Consider the following 16,425-nt stretch of genomic DNA (forward strand, 5'->3'; position numbering starts at 1 on the left):
AGTATGTCCTTGGCAGGAACCCAGGAGCGCTCCTCGGGACCGTAGCCTTCCCAGTCCACCAGATACTGCCAGGACCGCTGCACCCGGCGGGAATCCAGTATCCGGTGGACGGTATAAGCCGACTGGCCACCGATGACACGGGGCGGAGGGGGAGGTCTGCCTGCCGGGATAAGGGGAGAAAAAACAACAGGTTTTAATAAAGAGATGTGAAATGTTGGATTGATCTTAAGGGATCTGGGTAAGTGCAGGCGAAAAGTAACGGGATTGACTCTCCTGGCAATCTTAAAGGGACCGATGAACCTCTGGGACAGCTTGCGAGACTCCACCCGTAGTGGTAAATTTTTAGTTGAGAGCCATACTCTCTGGCCGGGGTACAGGGTAGGACCGGGACGGCGACGTCTGTTGGCTTGTCGTTGGTACTGCTGAGAGGAACGCAGAAGATTAAGACGTGCCTTCTTCCACGTAAGCCGACAGCGTCTGATGAACCTCGAGGCTGAAGGCACTCTGACTTCTGCCTCCTGGTCCGGGAACAATAGAGGCGCATAGCCAAACTGACACTCATGCGGGGATATACCAGTGGAGGAGGAGCACAAGGTGTTGTGCGCGTACTCGGCCCAAACAATGAATGATGACCATGTGGACGGGTTGTTGGAAACCATGCATCTGAGGGTGGTTTCCAGCTCCTGATTCATCCTCTCAGTTTGGCCATTGGACTCCGGATGGTACCCTGAAGATAAACTGGCCGTGGCCCCTATGAGTTGGCAGAAGGCCTTCCAAAACCTTGAGGCGAACTGGGGACCTCTGTCGGAAACCATATCTTGCGGAATCCCAAAGACTCGGAACACATGGTTAATCACCAACTCAGCTGTTTCCTTGGCAGAAGGTAATTTGGTCAAGGGAACAAACCTGGCCGCCTTAGAAAACCTGTCGATGATGACTAGGATCGTAGTATTACCATGGGACGGAGGAAGGCCAGTAATAAAGTCCAACGAGATATGGGACCAGGGTCGGTGGGGAATAGATAGAGGGTGAAGGAGTCCTTGAGGGCGGAGGTGAGAAGATTTGCCCTGGCAGCACACGGAACAGGCCTTGACGAAAGTGGCAACGTCTTCTTTTATGGTGGGCCACCAGAACTTACGCTGGATGAACTCCAAGGTGCGACCTACGCCCGGGTGACAGGTGAGGCGAGAGGAGTGCCCCCACAGAAGGACTTGGGACCTTGCTGCCTTGGGAACAAACAACCGATTAGCAGGACCTCCTCCAGGGCCCGGTTCGATGGCTTGAGCTTGTTTCACGGTATCCTCCACTTGCCACGAGATCGGAGCCACGATCTTAGCGGCCGGAAGGACAGTCATGTCAGTATCTTCTCGAATGGCAGGAGAGTAGATTCGTGACAAGGCGTCCGGTTTGAGATTCTTCGACCCGGGTCTATAGGTGAGGATAAACTGAAATCGGCTGAAGAAAAGAGACCATCGAGCTTGTCTGGAGTTCAACCGCTTCGCCTGCTGGATATACTCCAGATTTTTGTGGTCCGTAAGCACTTGAAACGGTTGAGAAGCCCCCTCGAGCCAGTGTCTCCATTCCTTCAATGCCATCTTAACCGCTAGGAGTTCACGATCCCCCACATCGTAATTCCTCTCGGCCGGGGTAAGCCGGTGAGAGAAGAAGGCGCAAGGATGAAGCTTCTTGTCTTCACCCCTCTGAGACAGGACAGCTCCAACCCCAACCTCTGATGCGTCTACCTCCACCACAAAAGGTTCATCCGCCGTTGGTAGTGTCAGGATGGGAGCAGAGAGGATGCGCTGCTTGAGTCCTTGGAAGGCCGTCTCAGCTTCTCTTCCCCACAGAAACCTTGTGTTGCCACCCTTGGTTACAGCTGAGAGAGGGGCTGCCACCGAGCTGAAGTTCTTGATGAACTTGCGGTAAAAGTTGGTGAAGCCCAGGAAACGCTGAACTTCCTTAACGGACTTGGGGGTGGGCCAATCCGCTACCGCCCCTACCTTCTTGGGGTCCATCTGGACTCGACCGGGTTCCACTATAAATCCCAGGAATTGTACTCGAGAGGAATGGAATTCACACTTTTCCGGCTTAACGTACAAATGGCTGTCTAGGAGGCGTTTGAGCACTTGTCTGACATGCTTAATGTGTTCTTGAAGGGAGCTCGAAAAGATGAGGATGTCATCCAAGTAAACAAACACAAAGATGTTAAGCATATCCCTAAGCACATCGTTTATGAGCGCTTGGAACACAGCCGGAGCGTTGGTCAGGCCGAAGGGCATCACCGAGTATTCGTAGTGACCAGTAGGCGTGTTGAAAGCGGTCTTCCACTCGTCCCCGGGTTTGATCCGCACAAGATGGTATGCGTTCCGCAGGTCAAGCTTAGTGAAGACAACTGCTTCCTGGAGCAGCTCAAAGGCTGTGGCCATAAGGGGTAGCGGGTAGCGGTTACGGACGGTTATGGCATTGAGTCCCCGGTAGTCGATGCAAGGTCGTAATCCACCGTCTTTCTTGGCCACAAAGAAAAACCCTGCTCCCGCCGGCGAGGTAGATGGACGCATGAGGCCTGCTGCCAGAGCGTCCTTGATGTAGGTATCCATAGCAGCTCGTTCGGGAGGAGAAAGGGAAAAGATCCGACCCCTGGGAGGACAGGTCCCCGGCAACAGGTCGATGGTGCAATCGTAAGATCTATGGGGTGGTAGTTTGGTGGCCCTCTGTTTGCTAAATACCAGTTTGAGGTCATGGTAACACTCGGGAACTCGGGACAGGTCGATGGATTCTAGAGACTCGGAAGGGGAACTCTGGGAACTCGGGAAGATACAAGTGGCTTGACACGTAGGACCCCACTGCTTGATAGTGCCCACAGACCAGTCGATGTGAGGGTTATGGCTGTGAAGCCAGGGATAACCAAGGACGAGAGGGAACTCGGAACAGGAGATCAGATGAAAGTTCATCACTTCCTGGTGTTGGGAAACTGAAAGTCTCAAGGGGGTAGTGGCACGAGTGACAAGTCCAGATCCCAAAGGACTTCTATCCAACGTAGTAACCCTTATGGGGTCACTTAGAGGTTCAGAAGGAACGCCATTCTCCTTCGCCCAGACTCCATCCATGAAGTTACCTGCGGCTCCAGAGTCTACCAAGGCTTGAAGAGAAAACTCGTGGTCGTCCCAGGAAAGGGTAACTGGAATGAGCAGGCGGGAGTTGGATGGATGGGAGGAGGTTATGTTTCCCGTTACAGTCCTCCCAGGCCTGCACGGGAGAGTGCGTTTCCCTGGAGCCCGGGACACGTGGAGCGGAAATGGCCCGGTTTGCCGCAATATAGACAGCATCGCTCCCTCATCCGGCGGTCTCTCTCAGCCTGGGAGATGCGTCCAACCTGCATGGGTTCTGGTGGAGCCAGCGAGGATAAAGGTGGAGACTCGGAGCTGGAACCGATAGGAGCTAGGGTGAGCGGTCTGCGGTTGAGTTCTCTCTCTCTCAGACGCTGGTCTATGCGTGAAGCCAACTTGATAAGGGACTCGAGGTTGTCCGGTGGTTCCCGAGTGGCCAGTTCATCTTGGATGGTGTCAGAAAGACCCTTCAAAAAACACACTGTGAGCGCCTCGTCGTTCCAGCCACTTGCTGCTGCCACAGTGCGGAACTGGATGGCATAGTCCGTCATGCTGCGCCGACCTTGGCGGAGAGTCAGGAGCTGTTTGGCTGAGTCAGGGCCGTTGGTAGGACCTTGAAACACTCGCTTGAATTCTTCAGCAAAGGTAGAGTAGCTGGCACAGCAGGGACTTTGGGCATCCCAAACAGCAGTAGCCCAGGCTAGGGCTTTTTCCGACAGCAGGGTGATGATATATGCTATCTTGGACCGGTCGGTGGGAAACGACGATGGTTGCAGCTCAAAGGAGAGAGAACATTGGGTGAAAAACCCCTTACAAACACTCGGATCCCCTGAGAACCGTTGGGGAGGCGGTAGACGAGGTTCAGCCAGGGGGTTAACTGCCAGGGGTACTTGAATCTGATGAACTGGAGCAGAAGCGGTTGCCGGGGAAAGTCGATCCGAAATCTGCTTTATGGAAGTCAGCATCTCTGACAGAAGTTGAGAATGTCTAGCCATTAAGGCCTCTTGCTGAACCAGAGCAGCTTCGTGGCGTTGGACAGTCCCCTCGTGGTGGGACAGCATGGAAAAAAGATCCTGGGTACTGGCTGCCTCTGGGTTCATTATAATGGCTCTGTGTTTCTGTCAGGACCCGGTGCGAGAAACAGTCACTAATAATCGTCAGAACCCAGAAGATGAGGCAGACACAGCAGTACTAGCGATAGTGGTTTAATAAAGAACAAAATCTCCAGGCAAGAAACTAAAACCACAATGTCCAAAAATCAAGCCAAAAAGCACAAAAATGGAAATCCTCCAAAATACTAAAGAAACTCCACAAAGTGGTAAAAAACAGCAGGGAAAAACAAACCTCAAAAGACTACTCAAATAATACACAAAACTAAACCAGAGAACCTCTGGAAAATCCAACAAGAGAAAACACTGAATAAAACAAGGCTTGGGCTGGGGCTGGGTGCTAACTTACAAACACAGAGCAAGGAACTAAGGAACACACAGGGATTAAATACTAACAAGGGAATGACCTACAGGTGCAAACAATAATTGGAGCAAGAAAAACAAAAGGTACAAAAAAGGTGCAATGGGGACATCTAGTGACCAAAAACCCGTGAAAACCGTGAAACTGAAAGCGCGAACCACTGCTTTTAACCAGGGCAAGGTGACCGGAAGCATGACCGAATACAAACAGTGTAGCTATTCTCTCCGCAAGGCAATCAAACAGGCTAAGTCTCAGTACAGAGACAAAATCGAGTCGAAATTCAACAGCTCAGACACAAGAGGTATGTGGCAGGGTCTACAGTCAATCACGGACTACAAAAAGAAAACCAGCCCCGTCGAGGACCAGGATGTCTTGCTCCCAGACAGGCTAAACAACTTTTTTGCCCGCTTTGAGGACAATACAGTGCCACTGACACGGCCCCCTACCAAAACCTGCGGGCTCTCCTTCACTGCAGCCGAGGTGAGTAAAACATTTAAACGTGTTAACCCTCGCAAGGCTGCAGGCCCAGACGGCATTCCCAGCCGCGTCCTCAGAGCATGCGCAGACCAGCTGGCTGGTGTGTTTACGGACATATTCAATCAATCCTTATCCCAGTCTGCTGTTCCCACATGCTTCAAGAGGGCCACCATTGTTCCTGTTCCCAAGAAAGCTAAGGTAACTGAGCTAAACGACTACCGCCCCGTAGCACTCACTTCCGTCATCATGAAGTGCTTTGAGAGACTAGTCAAGGACCATATCACCTCCACCCTACCGGACACCCTAGACCCACTCCAATTTGCTTACCGACCCAATAGGTCCACAGACGACGCAATCGCAACCACACTGCACACTGCCCTAACCCATCTGGACAAGAGGAATACCCATGTGAGAATGCTGTTCATCGATTACAGCTCAGCATTTAACACCATAGTACCCTCCAAACTCGTCATCAAGCTCGAGACCCTGGGTCTCGACCCCGCCCTGTGCAACTGGGTCCTGGACTTCCTGACGGGCCGCCCCCAGGTGGTGAGGGTAGGTAACAACATCTCCACCCCGCTGATCCTCAACACTGGGGCCCCACAAGGGTGCGTTCTGAGCCCTCTCCTGTACTCCCTGTTCACCCACGACTGCGTGGCCATGCACGCCTCCAACTCAATCATCAAGTTTGCGGATGACACTACAGTGGTAGGCTTGATCACCAACAACGACGAGACGGCCTACAGGGAGGAGGTGAGGGCCCTCGGAGTGTGGTGTCAGGAAAATAACCTCATACTCAACGTCAACAAAACAAAGGAGATGATTGTGGACTTCAGGAAACAGCAGAGGGAGCACCCCCCTATCCACATCGACGGGTCAGTAGTGGAGAAGGTGGAAAGTTTTAAGTTCCTCGGTGTACACATCACGGACAAACTGAACTGGTCCACCCACACAGACAGCGTTGTGAAGAAGGCGCAGCAGCGCCTCTTCAACCTCAGGAGGCTGAAGAAATTCGGCTTGTCACCAAAAGCACTCACAAACTTCTACAGATGCACAATCGAGAGCATCCTGTCGGGCTGTATCACCGCCTGGTACGGCAACTGCTCCGCCCACAACCGTAAGGCTCTCCAGAGGGTAGTGAGGTCTGCAGAACGCATCACCAGGGGCAAACTACCTGCCCTCCAGGACACCTACACCACCCGATGTCACAGGAAGGCCATAAAGATCATCAAGGACAACAACCACCCAAGCCACTGCCTGTTCACCCCGCTATCATCCAGAAGGCGAGGTCAGTACAGGTGCATCAAAGCAGGGACCGAGAGACTGAAAAACAGCTTCTATCTCAAGGCCATCAGACTGTTAAACAGCCACCACTAACATTTAGCGGCCGCTGCCAACATACTGACCCAACTCCAGCCACTTTAAAAATGGGAATTGATGGAAATTATGTAAAAATTTACCACTAGCCACTTTAAGCAATGCCACTTAATACAATGTTTACATACCCTACATTACCCATCTCATATGTATATATACTGTACTCTATATCATCTACTGCATCTTGCCATCTTTATGCAATACATGTACCACTAGCCACTTTAAACTATGCCACTTTATGTTTACATACCCTACAGTACTCATCTCATATGTATATACCGTACTCTATACCATCTACTGCATCTGCCATGCCGTTCTGTACCACCACTCATTCATATATCTTTATGTACATATTCTTTATCCCTTTACACTTGTGTGTGTGTGTAAGGTAGTAGTGTGGAATTGTTAGGTTAGATTACTGTTGGTTATTACTGCATTGTCGGAACTAGAAGCACAAGCATTTCGCTACACTCGCATTAACATCTGCTAACCATGTGTATGTGACTAATAAAATTTGATTTGATTTGATTTGATTTGAACCCGAACAGTCTTGGCCAAAACCTGACAACGAGAGAACACATTTTCTATGCCAGGCGAAAACGTGCATCATTAGCTCATTGTTATGGATGTATCCAAATAAATGTCACTAGAAAACATCTTAAACAAATGCAAATGCACCTACTTTGTTGTTATTCTGACCTGTACTGTTTCTAACTTAGCCGTAGTTGGCTAGCTAGCAAGCAAGGGATAAGAACCTTGCCAGGCAGTATGGCAGTATGGTCGCGTCCATAGATACAGAACAAAAAGACTTAATGACTGGGTCACGTCTCTGGCAACCAAATCGATAGAATGAACAACTAGCCGGCTTGGGCGAAACCCTAGATTTGGTCTTGTGGAAGGATGAAATTGTATGAATAAATTTATCAAAATAATTTTTTTAAATTAAAATATGTAAATCATTATTTGAATATGTTGGTAACCCGTTGTATACAAGTGATAATTCCCTCGAAGCCGGTCTTTGGAGGATAGATTGGCATGACTTCGTTACAGTTAGAACTCAGTATTAACTTACAGTTAGAACTCACTATTAACTTACAGTTAGAACTCAGTATTAACTTAGTTAGAACTCAGTATTAACTTACAGTTTGAACTCAGTATTAACTTAGTTAGAACTCAGTATTAACTTAGTTAGAACTCAGTATTAACTTACAGTTAGAACTCAGTGTTAACTTAGTTAGAACTCAGTATTAACTTAGTTAGAACTCAGTATTAACTTAGTTAGAACTCAGTATTAACTTACAGTTTGAACTCAGTATTAACTTACAGTTTGAACTCAGTATTAACTTACAGTTAGAACTCAGTATTAACTTACAGTTAGAACTCAGTATTAACTTAGTTAGAACTCAGTATTAACTTACAGTTAGAACTCAGTATTAACTTAGTTAGAACTCAGTATTAACTTAGTTAGAACTCAGTATTAACTTACAGTTAGAACTCAGTGTTAACTTACAGTTTGAGCTCAGTATTAACTTAGTTAGAACTCAGGATTAACTTACAGTTAGAACTCAGTGTTAACTTAGTTAGAACTCAGTATTAACTTACAGTTAGAACTCAGTGTTAACTTAGTTAGAACTCAGTATTAACTTAGTTAGAACTCAGTATTAACTTACAGTTAGAACTCAGTGTTAACTTAGTTAGAACTCAGTATTAACTTAGTTAGAACTCAGTATTAACTTAGTTAGAACTCAGTATTAACTTACAGTTTGAACTCAGTATTAACTTAGTTAGAACTCAGTATTAACTTACAGTTAGAACTCAGTATTAACTTAGTTAGAACTCAGTGTTAACTTAGCTAGAACTCAGTATTAACTTACAGTTAGAACTCAGTGTTAACTTTAAGACATTAAATGCTGGTGGGTGGGGAGGACATGTCGCCCAACTCAACCCAACAGATCCTCGCAATTAGTGTAATATGTGTGTGTGTGTGTGTGTGTGTGTATTTGTGTGTGTGTGTGTGTGTGTGTGTGTGTAAGGGAGGCAGGGAGCTGAGTAAACGGCTTAAAGCTGGTTGTAATTGTGCTTAACTGCAGTGACTCACTCGAGTCAATGGGATCCAGGTGTGGACACAACACAATGGTTTCAAGGGATACTAATTTACCAAAGGAGTGGAGAAAAGCACCAGGCAGGGATGAGAATGAATGTGTGAAAACTGAGAAGAGTTTTGAGGTTAAAGTTTGACACTGTGGTGTGTCCTTAAACGAATCCCCCAGGGGAGGGTCATTTAAAAAGGAGCTTTCAGAGTGCATGGTTGAGTGTCCCAGGTCTAAATCAGTCCCTGATTAAAGTAGAATCACCCACCTGGTGTCCCAGGTCTAAATCAGTCCCTGATTAAAGGAGAATCACCCACCTGGTGTCCCAGGTCTAAATCAGTCCCTGATTAAAGGAGAATCACCCACCTGGTGTCCCAGGTCTAAATCAGTCCCTGATTAAAGGGGAATCACCCACCTGGTGTCCCAGGTCTAAATCAGTCCCTGATTTGAAGGGAACAATGAAATAATGCAGTGAAACTGTCTTGGAGGTCCGGAGTTGAGTTTGAAGGCTCTATATAGTGCACTACTCACCCTATTCCCTATATAGTGCACTACTCACCCTATTCCCTATATAATGCACTACTTTTGACCTAGGGTGCCATTTGCCATCACACCTCTCTGAAACTATGCAAATCTGCCCGTCATATCAATCGTGAGTGTGTCAGTAGAGAGGCAGGAAAACCCCTTTGATGGGGTTCCCGGGCTAGAAGGAACTGGAGTCCTTTCCAGCAGCTTCTTCTAGTGAATCCAATTGAAATCCACAAGATTTTACAGGCTTTCCTACGAGGTAGAGACGGATTAATGATAATATGGTGATTATGGAGAATATTTGCTTCCAACAACAAGAGGCAGACTCAGTGTGCGTCACAAAAGTAGTGCACTATAAAGGGAATAGAGTGCCATTTGGGACTCAGTTGAGTATCTAAAAGATATTACAGCATTATTCAGGCATGGTGGGAGATTACCATGCTCAATTACAAACTGTTTAGTAGGGCCATTATTCCAGTCTCTAATGTAGCCTAGTAGGGCCATTATCCCAGTCTCTAATGTAGCCTAGTAGGGCCATTATCACAGTCTTTAAGGTAGCCTAGTAGGGCCATTATCCCAGTCTTTAAGGTAGCCTAGTAGGGCCATTATCCCAGTCTCTAATGTAGCCTAGTAAGGCCATTATCCCAGTCTCTAATGTAGCCTAGTAGGGCCATTATCCCAGTCTCTAATGTAGCCTAGTAAGGCCATTATCCCAGTCTCTAAGTTAGCCTAGTAGGGCCATTATCCCAGTCTCTAATGTAGCCTAGTAGGGCCATTATCCCAGTCTCTAATGTAGCCTAGTAAGGCCATTATCCCAGTCTCTAATGTAGCCTAGTAGGGCCATTATCCCAGTCTTTAAAGTAGCCTAGTAGGGCCATTATCCCAGTCTTTAAGGTAGCCTAGTAGGGCTATTATCCCAGTCTCTAGTGTAGCCTAGTAAGGCCATTATCCCAGTCTCTAATGTAGCCTAGTAGGGCCATTATCCCAGGTCTCTAATGTAGCCTAGTAGGGCCATTATCCCAGTATTTAAAGTAGCCTAGTAGGGCCATTATCCCAGACTCTAATGTAGCCTAGTAGGACCATTATCCCAGTCTTTAAGTAGCCTAGTAGGGCCATTATCCCAGTCTTTAAGGTAGCCTAGTAGGGCCATTATCCCAGTCTCTAATGTAGCCTAGTAAGGCCATTATCCCAGTCTTTAAGGTAGATTAGTAGGGCCATTATCCCAGTATTTAAGGTAGCCTAGTAGGGCCATTATCCCAGTCTTTAAGGTAGCCTAGTAAGGCCATTATACCAGTCTTTAAGGTAGCCTAGTAAGGCCATTATCCCAGTCTCTAAGGTACCCTAGTAGGGCCATTATCCCAGTCTCTAAGGTAGCCCAGTAGGGCCATTATCCCAGTCTCTAAGGTAGCCCAGTAGGGCCATTATCCCAGTCTCTAAGTTAGCCTAGTAGGGCCATTATCCCAGTCTCTAATGTAGCCTAGTAGGGCCATTATCCCAGTCTTTAAGGTAGCCTAGTAGGGCCATTATCCCAGTCTCTAATGTAGCCTAGTTGATATGCTGCTGTTTATTTTCTAATATGTGATTTTAATGTGATTTTCCAATTATACAACATCATGTGGGGAAGCAACTGAGGTAAAGGACTTATAGGTTAAATATGATTGAGTTGTAGATTCCAGAGTAATTCTTTACGCTCACAAATAGAGCATGGTTTACTGATAATAATGGTATAATAATGATTCAATGTGATAATGGTATAATAATGATTACACATTATTATAGACTGGGCTAATGGCCCAACACATTTCCCCTTCCTCCCCTAGCAGTCGATCACTCTGTTCATGGAAGAACCAATTATGCCTCAGTAAAAGGGGGTCTTTTAGGACTTATGGGGTCATAGTACCATTAGTTATACACATGTCCTTCGCCCACCATTTTACTATGCTGCACTACAACAAGGTAAAAAGCCATGACCAGTATTGATTTGTGTTCATCAGTGTTTGTAGTTGTTCTGTTATGAACCTTAACCAAGATTTCCTAACCCTATCCAAGACATTAATGAAACAGCCACTGGTAAACGTATATCATCACAACTCCCATTTAGTAAAAAATAACAAAACATTTTTTGTCCTGTTTGGCATTCTGAATGTATTTAGGTGTTTTTGTTGCAGTCTTTCTCAAGTCTCTGTGACCTTTTAGCAGTGATAATCCTCCATGAGTATAATGCACCACGTCTTCTACAGCAGCTGTTCCCCTCTGCTCTGACTGATGATTTGACTTGTATGACAGCCTGCTGGCGCTCTTTGATGATGCGTGCCCACGCGTAGGGTTGCAGGGAGCCTTGTCAGCCGTTTACTTGGCTCACGCAGAGGAGAGTGACTCCGGACTCCTTAGATAACAGCAGGACAAAAACAGAACAAATAGAACTGACTAGAACTTTGGTTATGTCAACAGTCAATCCCATCACTTGAAGTATGCAGGAGATTTGAGATTCACCCTCTGAAGAAAAACCTAGTGTCAAAGATCAATAGTAAGAAGTGCTCTCGCAGGGGTATTTCTCCTGTTCCGTGAGATGGGAGAGATTATAGATTTATCATAGTATTTTTCCTGTTCCGTGAGATGGGAGAGATTATAGATATATCATAGTATTTTTCCTTGGCAGAAATCTATTACAGTATACTCCCTTCCCTCTCTCTCTACCTCACTATCTCTCTTTCCCTCTCTTCACTCTCTCTCTCTGGCACTCTCACTCTCTTTCGTTCTCTCTCTCTCTCTCTCTCTCTCTCTCTCTCTCTCTCTCTCTCTCTCTCTCTCTCTCTCTCTCTCTCTCTCTCTCTCTCTCTCTCTCTCTCTCTCTCTCTCTCTCTCTCTCTCTCTCTCTCTCTCTCTCTCTCTCTCTCTCTCTCTCTCTCTCTCTCTCTCTCTCTCTCTCTCAATTCAATTTAAGGGCTTTATTGGCATGGGAAACATATGTTAACATTGCCAAAGCAAGTGAACTAGATAATAAACAAAAGTGAAACAAATAATAAAAATGAACAGTATACATTACACTCAAAAAAGTTCCAAAAGAATAAAGACATTATAAATGTGATATTATGTGCAAATAGTTAAAATACAACAGGTCACAAGTATTGTGGCTGTGATGGCACACTGTGGTATTTCTAAGTGATAATGCCCGAGAAGCTGTAGGGGGCATTATCACTTTTATACAACGTGTTACCAACATATTCAAATAATGATTGACATATTTTCATTAAAAACATTATTTTGATTAATTTATTCATACTATTTCATCCTTCCACAATATATAGTCCCGACACAAATATAGGGTTGCTACCCAAGCCGGCTGGTCGTTCGTTCTGTTGGTTCGATTGCCAGAGACGCGACCCAGTCATTCAGTCTTTTTGTTCTGTATCTATGGACGCGACCCAGTCGTTGTTCTGTATCTATGGACGCGACCCAGTCGTTGTTCTGTATCTATGGACGCGACCCAGTTGTTCAGTCTTTTTGTTCTGTATCTATAGACGCGACCCAGTCGTTCAGTCTTTTTGTTCTGTATCTATAGACGCGACCCAGTCGTTCAGTCTTTTTGTTCTGTATCTATGGACGCGGCCCAGTCATTCAGTCTTTTTGTTCTGTATCTATGGACGCGGCCCAGTCATTCAGTCTTTTTGTTCTGTATCTATGGACGCGACCCAGTCGTTCAGTCTTTTTGTTCTGTATCTATGGACGCGACCCAGTCGTTCAGTCTTTTTGTTCTGTATCTATAGACGCGACCCAGTCGTTCAGTCTTTTTGTTCTGTATCTATAGACGCGACCCAGTCGTTCAGTCTTTTTGTTCTGTATCTATGGACGCGGCCCAGTCATTCAGTCTTTTTGTTCTGTATCTATGGACGCGGCCCAGTCATTCAGTCTTTTTGTTCTGTATCTATAGACGCGACCCAGTCGTTCAGTCTTTTTGTTCTGTATCTATAGACGCGACCCAGTCGTTCAGTCTTTTTGTTCTGTATCTATAGACGCGACCCAGTCATTCAGTCTTTTTGTTCTGTATCTATGGACGCGACCCAGTCGTCCAGTCGTTGTTCTGTATCTATGGACGCGACCCAGTCGTTGTTCTGTATCTATGGACGCGACCCAGTCGTTGTTCTGTATCTATGGACGCGACCCAGTCGTTGTTCTGTATCTATGGACGCGACCCAGTCGTTGTTCTGTATCTATGGACGCGACCCAGTCGTTCAGTCTTTTTGTTCTGTATCTATGGACGCGACCCAGTCGTTGTTCTGTATCTATAGACGAGACCCAGTCGTTCAGTCTTTTTGTTCTGTATCTATGGACGCGACCCAGTCGTTGTTCTGTATCTATGGACGCGACCCAGTCGTTGTTCTGTATCTATGGACGAGACCCAGTCGTTCAGTCTTTTTGTTCTGTATCTATGGACGCGACCCAGTCGTTCAGTCTTTTTGTTCTGTATCTATGGACGCGACCCAGTCGTCCAGTCGTTGTTCTGTATCTATGGACGCGACCCAGTCGTTGTTCTGTATCTATGGACGCGACCCAGTCGTTGTTCTGTATCTATGGACGCGACCCAGTCGTTGTTCTGTATCTATGGACGCGACCCAGTCGTTGTTCTGTATCTATGGACGCGACCCAGTCGTTCAGTCTTTTTGTTCTGTATCTATGGACGCGACCCAGTCGTTGTTCTGTATCTATAGACGAGACCCAGTCGTTCAGTCTTTTTGTTCTGTATCTATGGACGCGACCCAGTCGTTGTTCTGTATCTATGGACGCGACCCAGTCGTTGTTCTGTATCTATGGACGCGACCCAGTTGTTCAGTCTTTTTGTTCTGTATCTATGGACGCGACCCAGTCGTTGTTCTGTATCTATGGACGCGACCCAGTCGTTGTTCTGTATCTATGGACGCGACCCAGTCGTTGTTCTGTATCTATGGACGCGACCCAGTCGTTGTTCTGTATCTATGGACGCGACCCAGTCGTTGTTCTGTATCTATAGACGCGACCCAGTCGTCCAGTCTTTTTGTTCTGTATCTATGGACGCGACCCAGTCGTTGTTCTGTATCTATAGACGAGACCCAGTCGTTCAGTCTTTTTGTTCTGTATCTATGGACGCGACCCAGTCGTTGTTCTGTATCTATGGACGCGACCCAGTCGTTGTTCTGTATCTATGGACGAGACCCAGTCGTTCAGTCTTTTTGTTCTGTATCTATAGACGCGACCCAGTCGTTCAGTCTTTTTGTTCTGTATCTATGGACGCGACCCAGTCGTCCAGTCTTTTTGTTCTGTATCTATGGACGCGACCCAGTCGTTGTTCTGTATCTATGGACGCGACCCAGTCGTTGTTCTGTATCTATGGACGCGACCCAGTCGTTGTTCTGTATCTATGGACGCGACCCAGTCGTTGTTCTGTATCTATGGACGCGACCCAGTCGTTCAGTCTTTTTGTTCTGTATCTATGGACGCGACCCAGTCGTTGTTCTGTATCTATAGACGAGACCCAGTCGTTCAGTCTTTTTGTTCTGTATCTATGGACGCGACCCAGTCGTTGTTCTGTATCTATGGACGCGACCCAGTCGTTGTTCTGTATCTATGGACGCGACCCAGTTGTTCAGTCTTTTTGTTCTGTATCTATGGACGCGACCCAGTCGTTGTTCTGTATCTATGGACGCGACCCAGTCGTTGTTCTGTATCTATGGACGCGACCCAGTCGTTGTTCTGTATCTATGGACGCGACCCAGTCGTTGTTCTGTATCTATGGACGCGACCCAGTCGTTGTTCTGTATCTATAGACGCGACCCAGTCGTCCAGTCTTTTTGTTCTGTATCTATGGACGCGACCCAGTCGTTGTTCTGTATCTATAGACGAGACCCAGTCGTTCAGTCTTTTTGTTCTGTATCTATGGACGCGACCCAGTCGTTGTTCTGTATCTATGGACGCGACCCAGTCGTTGTTCTGTATCTATGGACGAGACCCAGTCGTTCAGTCTTTTTGTTCTGTATCTATAGACGCGACCCAGTCGTTCAGTCTTTTTGTTCTGTATCTATGGACGCGACCCAGTCGTCCAGTCTTTTTGTTCTGTATCTATGGACGCGGCCCAGTCATTCAGTCTTTTTGTTCTGTATCTATGGACGCGGCCCAGTCGTCCAGTCTTTGTGTTCGTAACCAGGTCAGAGTCAGATAGTACAGGAAGGCAGGCAGGATTGGGGTCAGGGCAGGCAGAAATGGTCGTAACCAGGAGGACTAGAAAACAGGAACTAGAGAAATAGGTGTACGGAAACATCCGCTGGTAGGCATGACGAGACAAGACGAACTGGCAACAGACAAACAGAAAACGCAGGTATAAATGCACAGGGGATAATGGGGAAAATGGAAGACACCTAGAGGGGGGGTGGAGACAGGCACAAGACAGGTGAACCTTATCAGGGTGTGACAAGAATAACAGCAGTAGCTGCATTTGTTTAAGCTGTTTTCTTGTGACATTTATTTGGATAAATCCATAACAATGAGCTAATGAGGCACGATTTTGCCTGGCATAGAAAATGTGCTGTCTCGTTAGGACACAGAGGAGCTAGCCAACAACACAGCTAACACAATAACTTCAAACTGAAGCCGGAAAGACTGCAATTTAGCTGCACTTTGTTTCGTTTGACCTTTTTTCAATTGACATTTCTTTGTATATATCCATAAAAATTATGCCAGCTGATTCATGATTTAGACTGGCTGAGAAACGCTGCCTGCCTCTCTCTCTTTTCTATCCTCTCTCTTTTCTCTCCTCTTTCTTTTCTCTCCTCTCTCTCTCTTTTCTATCATCTCTCTCTTTTTTCTATCTCTCTTTTCTATCCTCTCTCTCTTTTCTATCCTCTCTCTCTCTCTTTTCTCTCCTCTTTCTCTCTCTCTTTTCTATCCTCTCTCTTTTCTCTCCTCTCTCTCTCTCTCTTTTCTCTCCTCTCTCTCACCTCTCTCTTTTCTATCCTCTCTCTTTTCTCTCCTCTCTCTTTTCTATCCTCTCTCTCTCCTCTCTCTTTTCTATCCTCTCTCTTTTCTCTCCTCTTTCTCTCTCTCTTTTCTCTCCTCTCTCTTTTCTATCCTCTCTCTCTCCTCTCTCTTTTCTCTCCTCTCTCTTTTCTATCCTCTCTCTCTCCTCTCTCTTTTCTATACTCTCTCTTTTCTCTCCTCTTTCTCTCTCTCTTTTCTATCCTCTCTCTTTTCTATCCTCTCTCTCTCTCCCCTCTCTCTACAGCTCGAGTGTCTTTTTTCATCATTATCACAGAGCATCACACACCCCCACAGAGAGCAACTGGAGAGGGCCCATGGGTGTGTGTGTATGTATGAGAGTGTGTGTGAGGGGGCGAGAGAGGAGGGTG

This window comes from Salvelinus alpinus, chromosome 26, assembly GCF_045679555.1.
Source record: "Salvelinus alpinus chromosome 26, SLU_Salpinus.1, whole genome shotgun sequence".
NCBI lineage: Eukaryota > Metazoa > Chordata > Actinopteri > Salmoniformes > Salmonidae > Salvelinus > Salvelinus alpinus.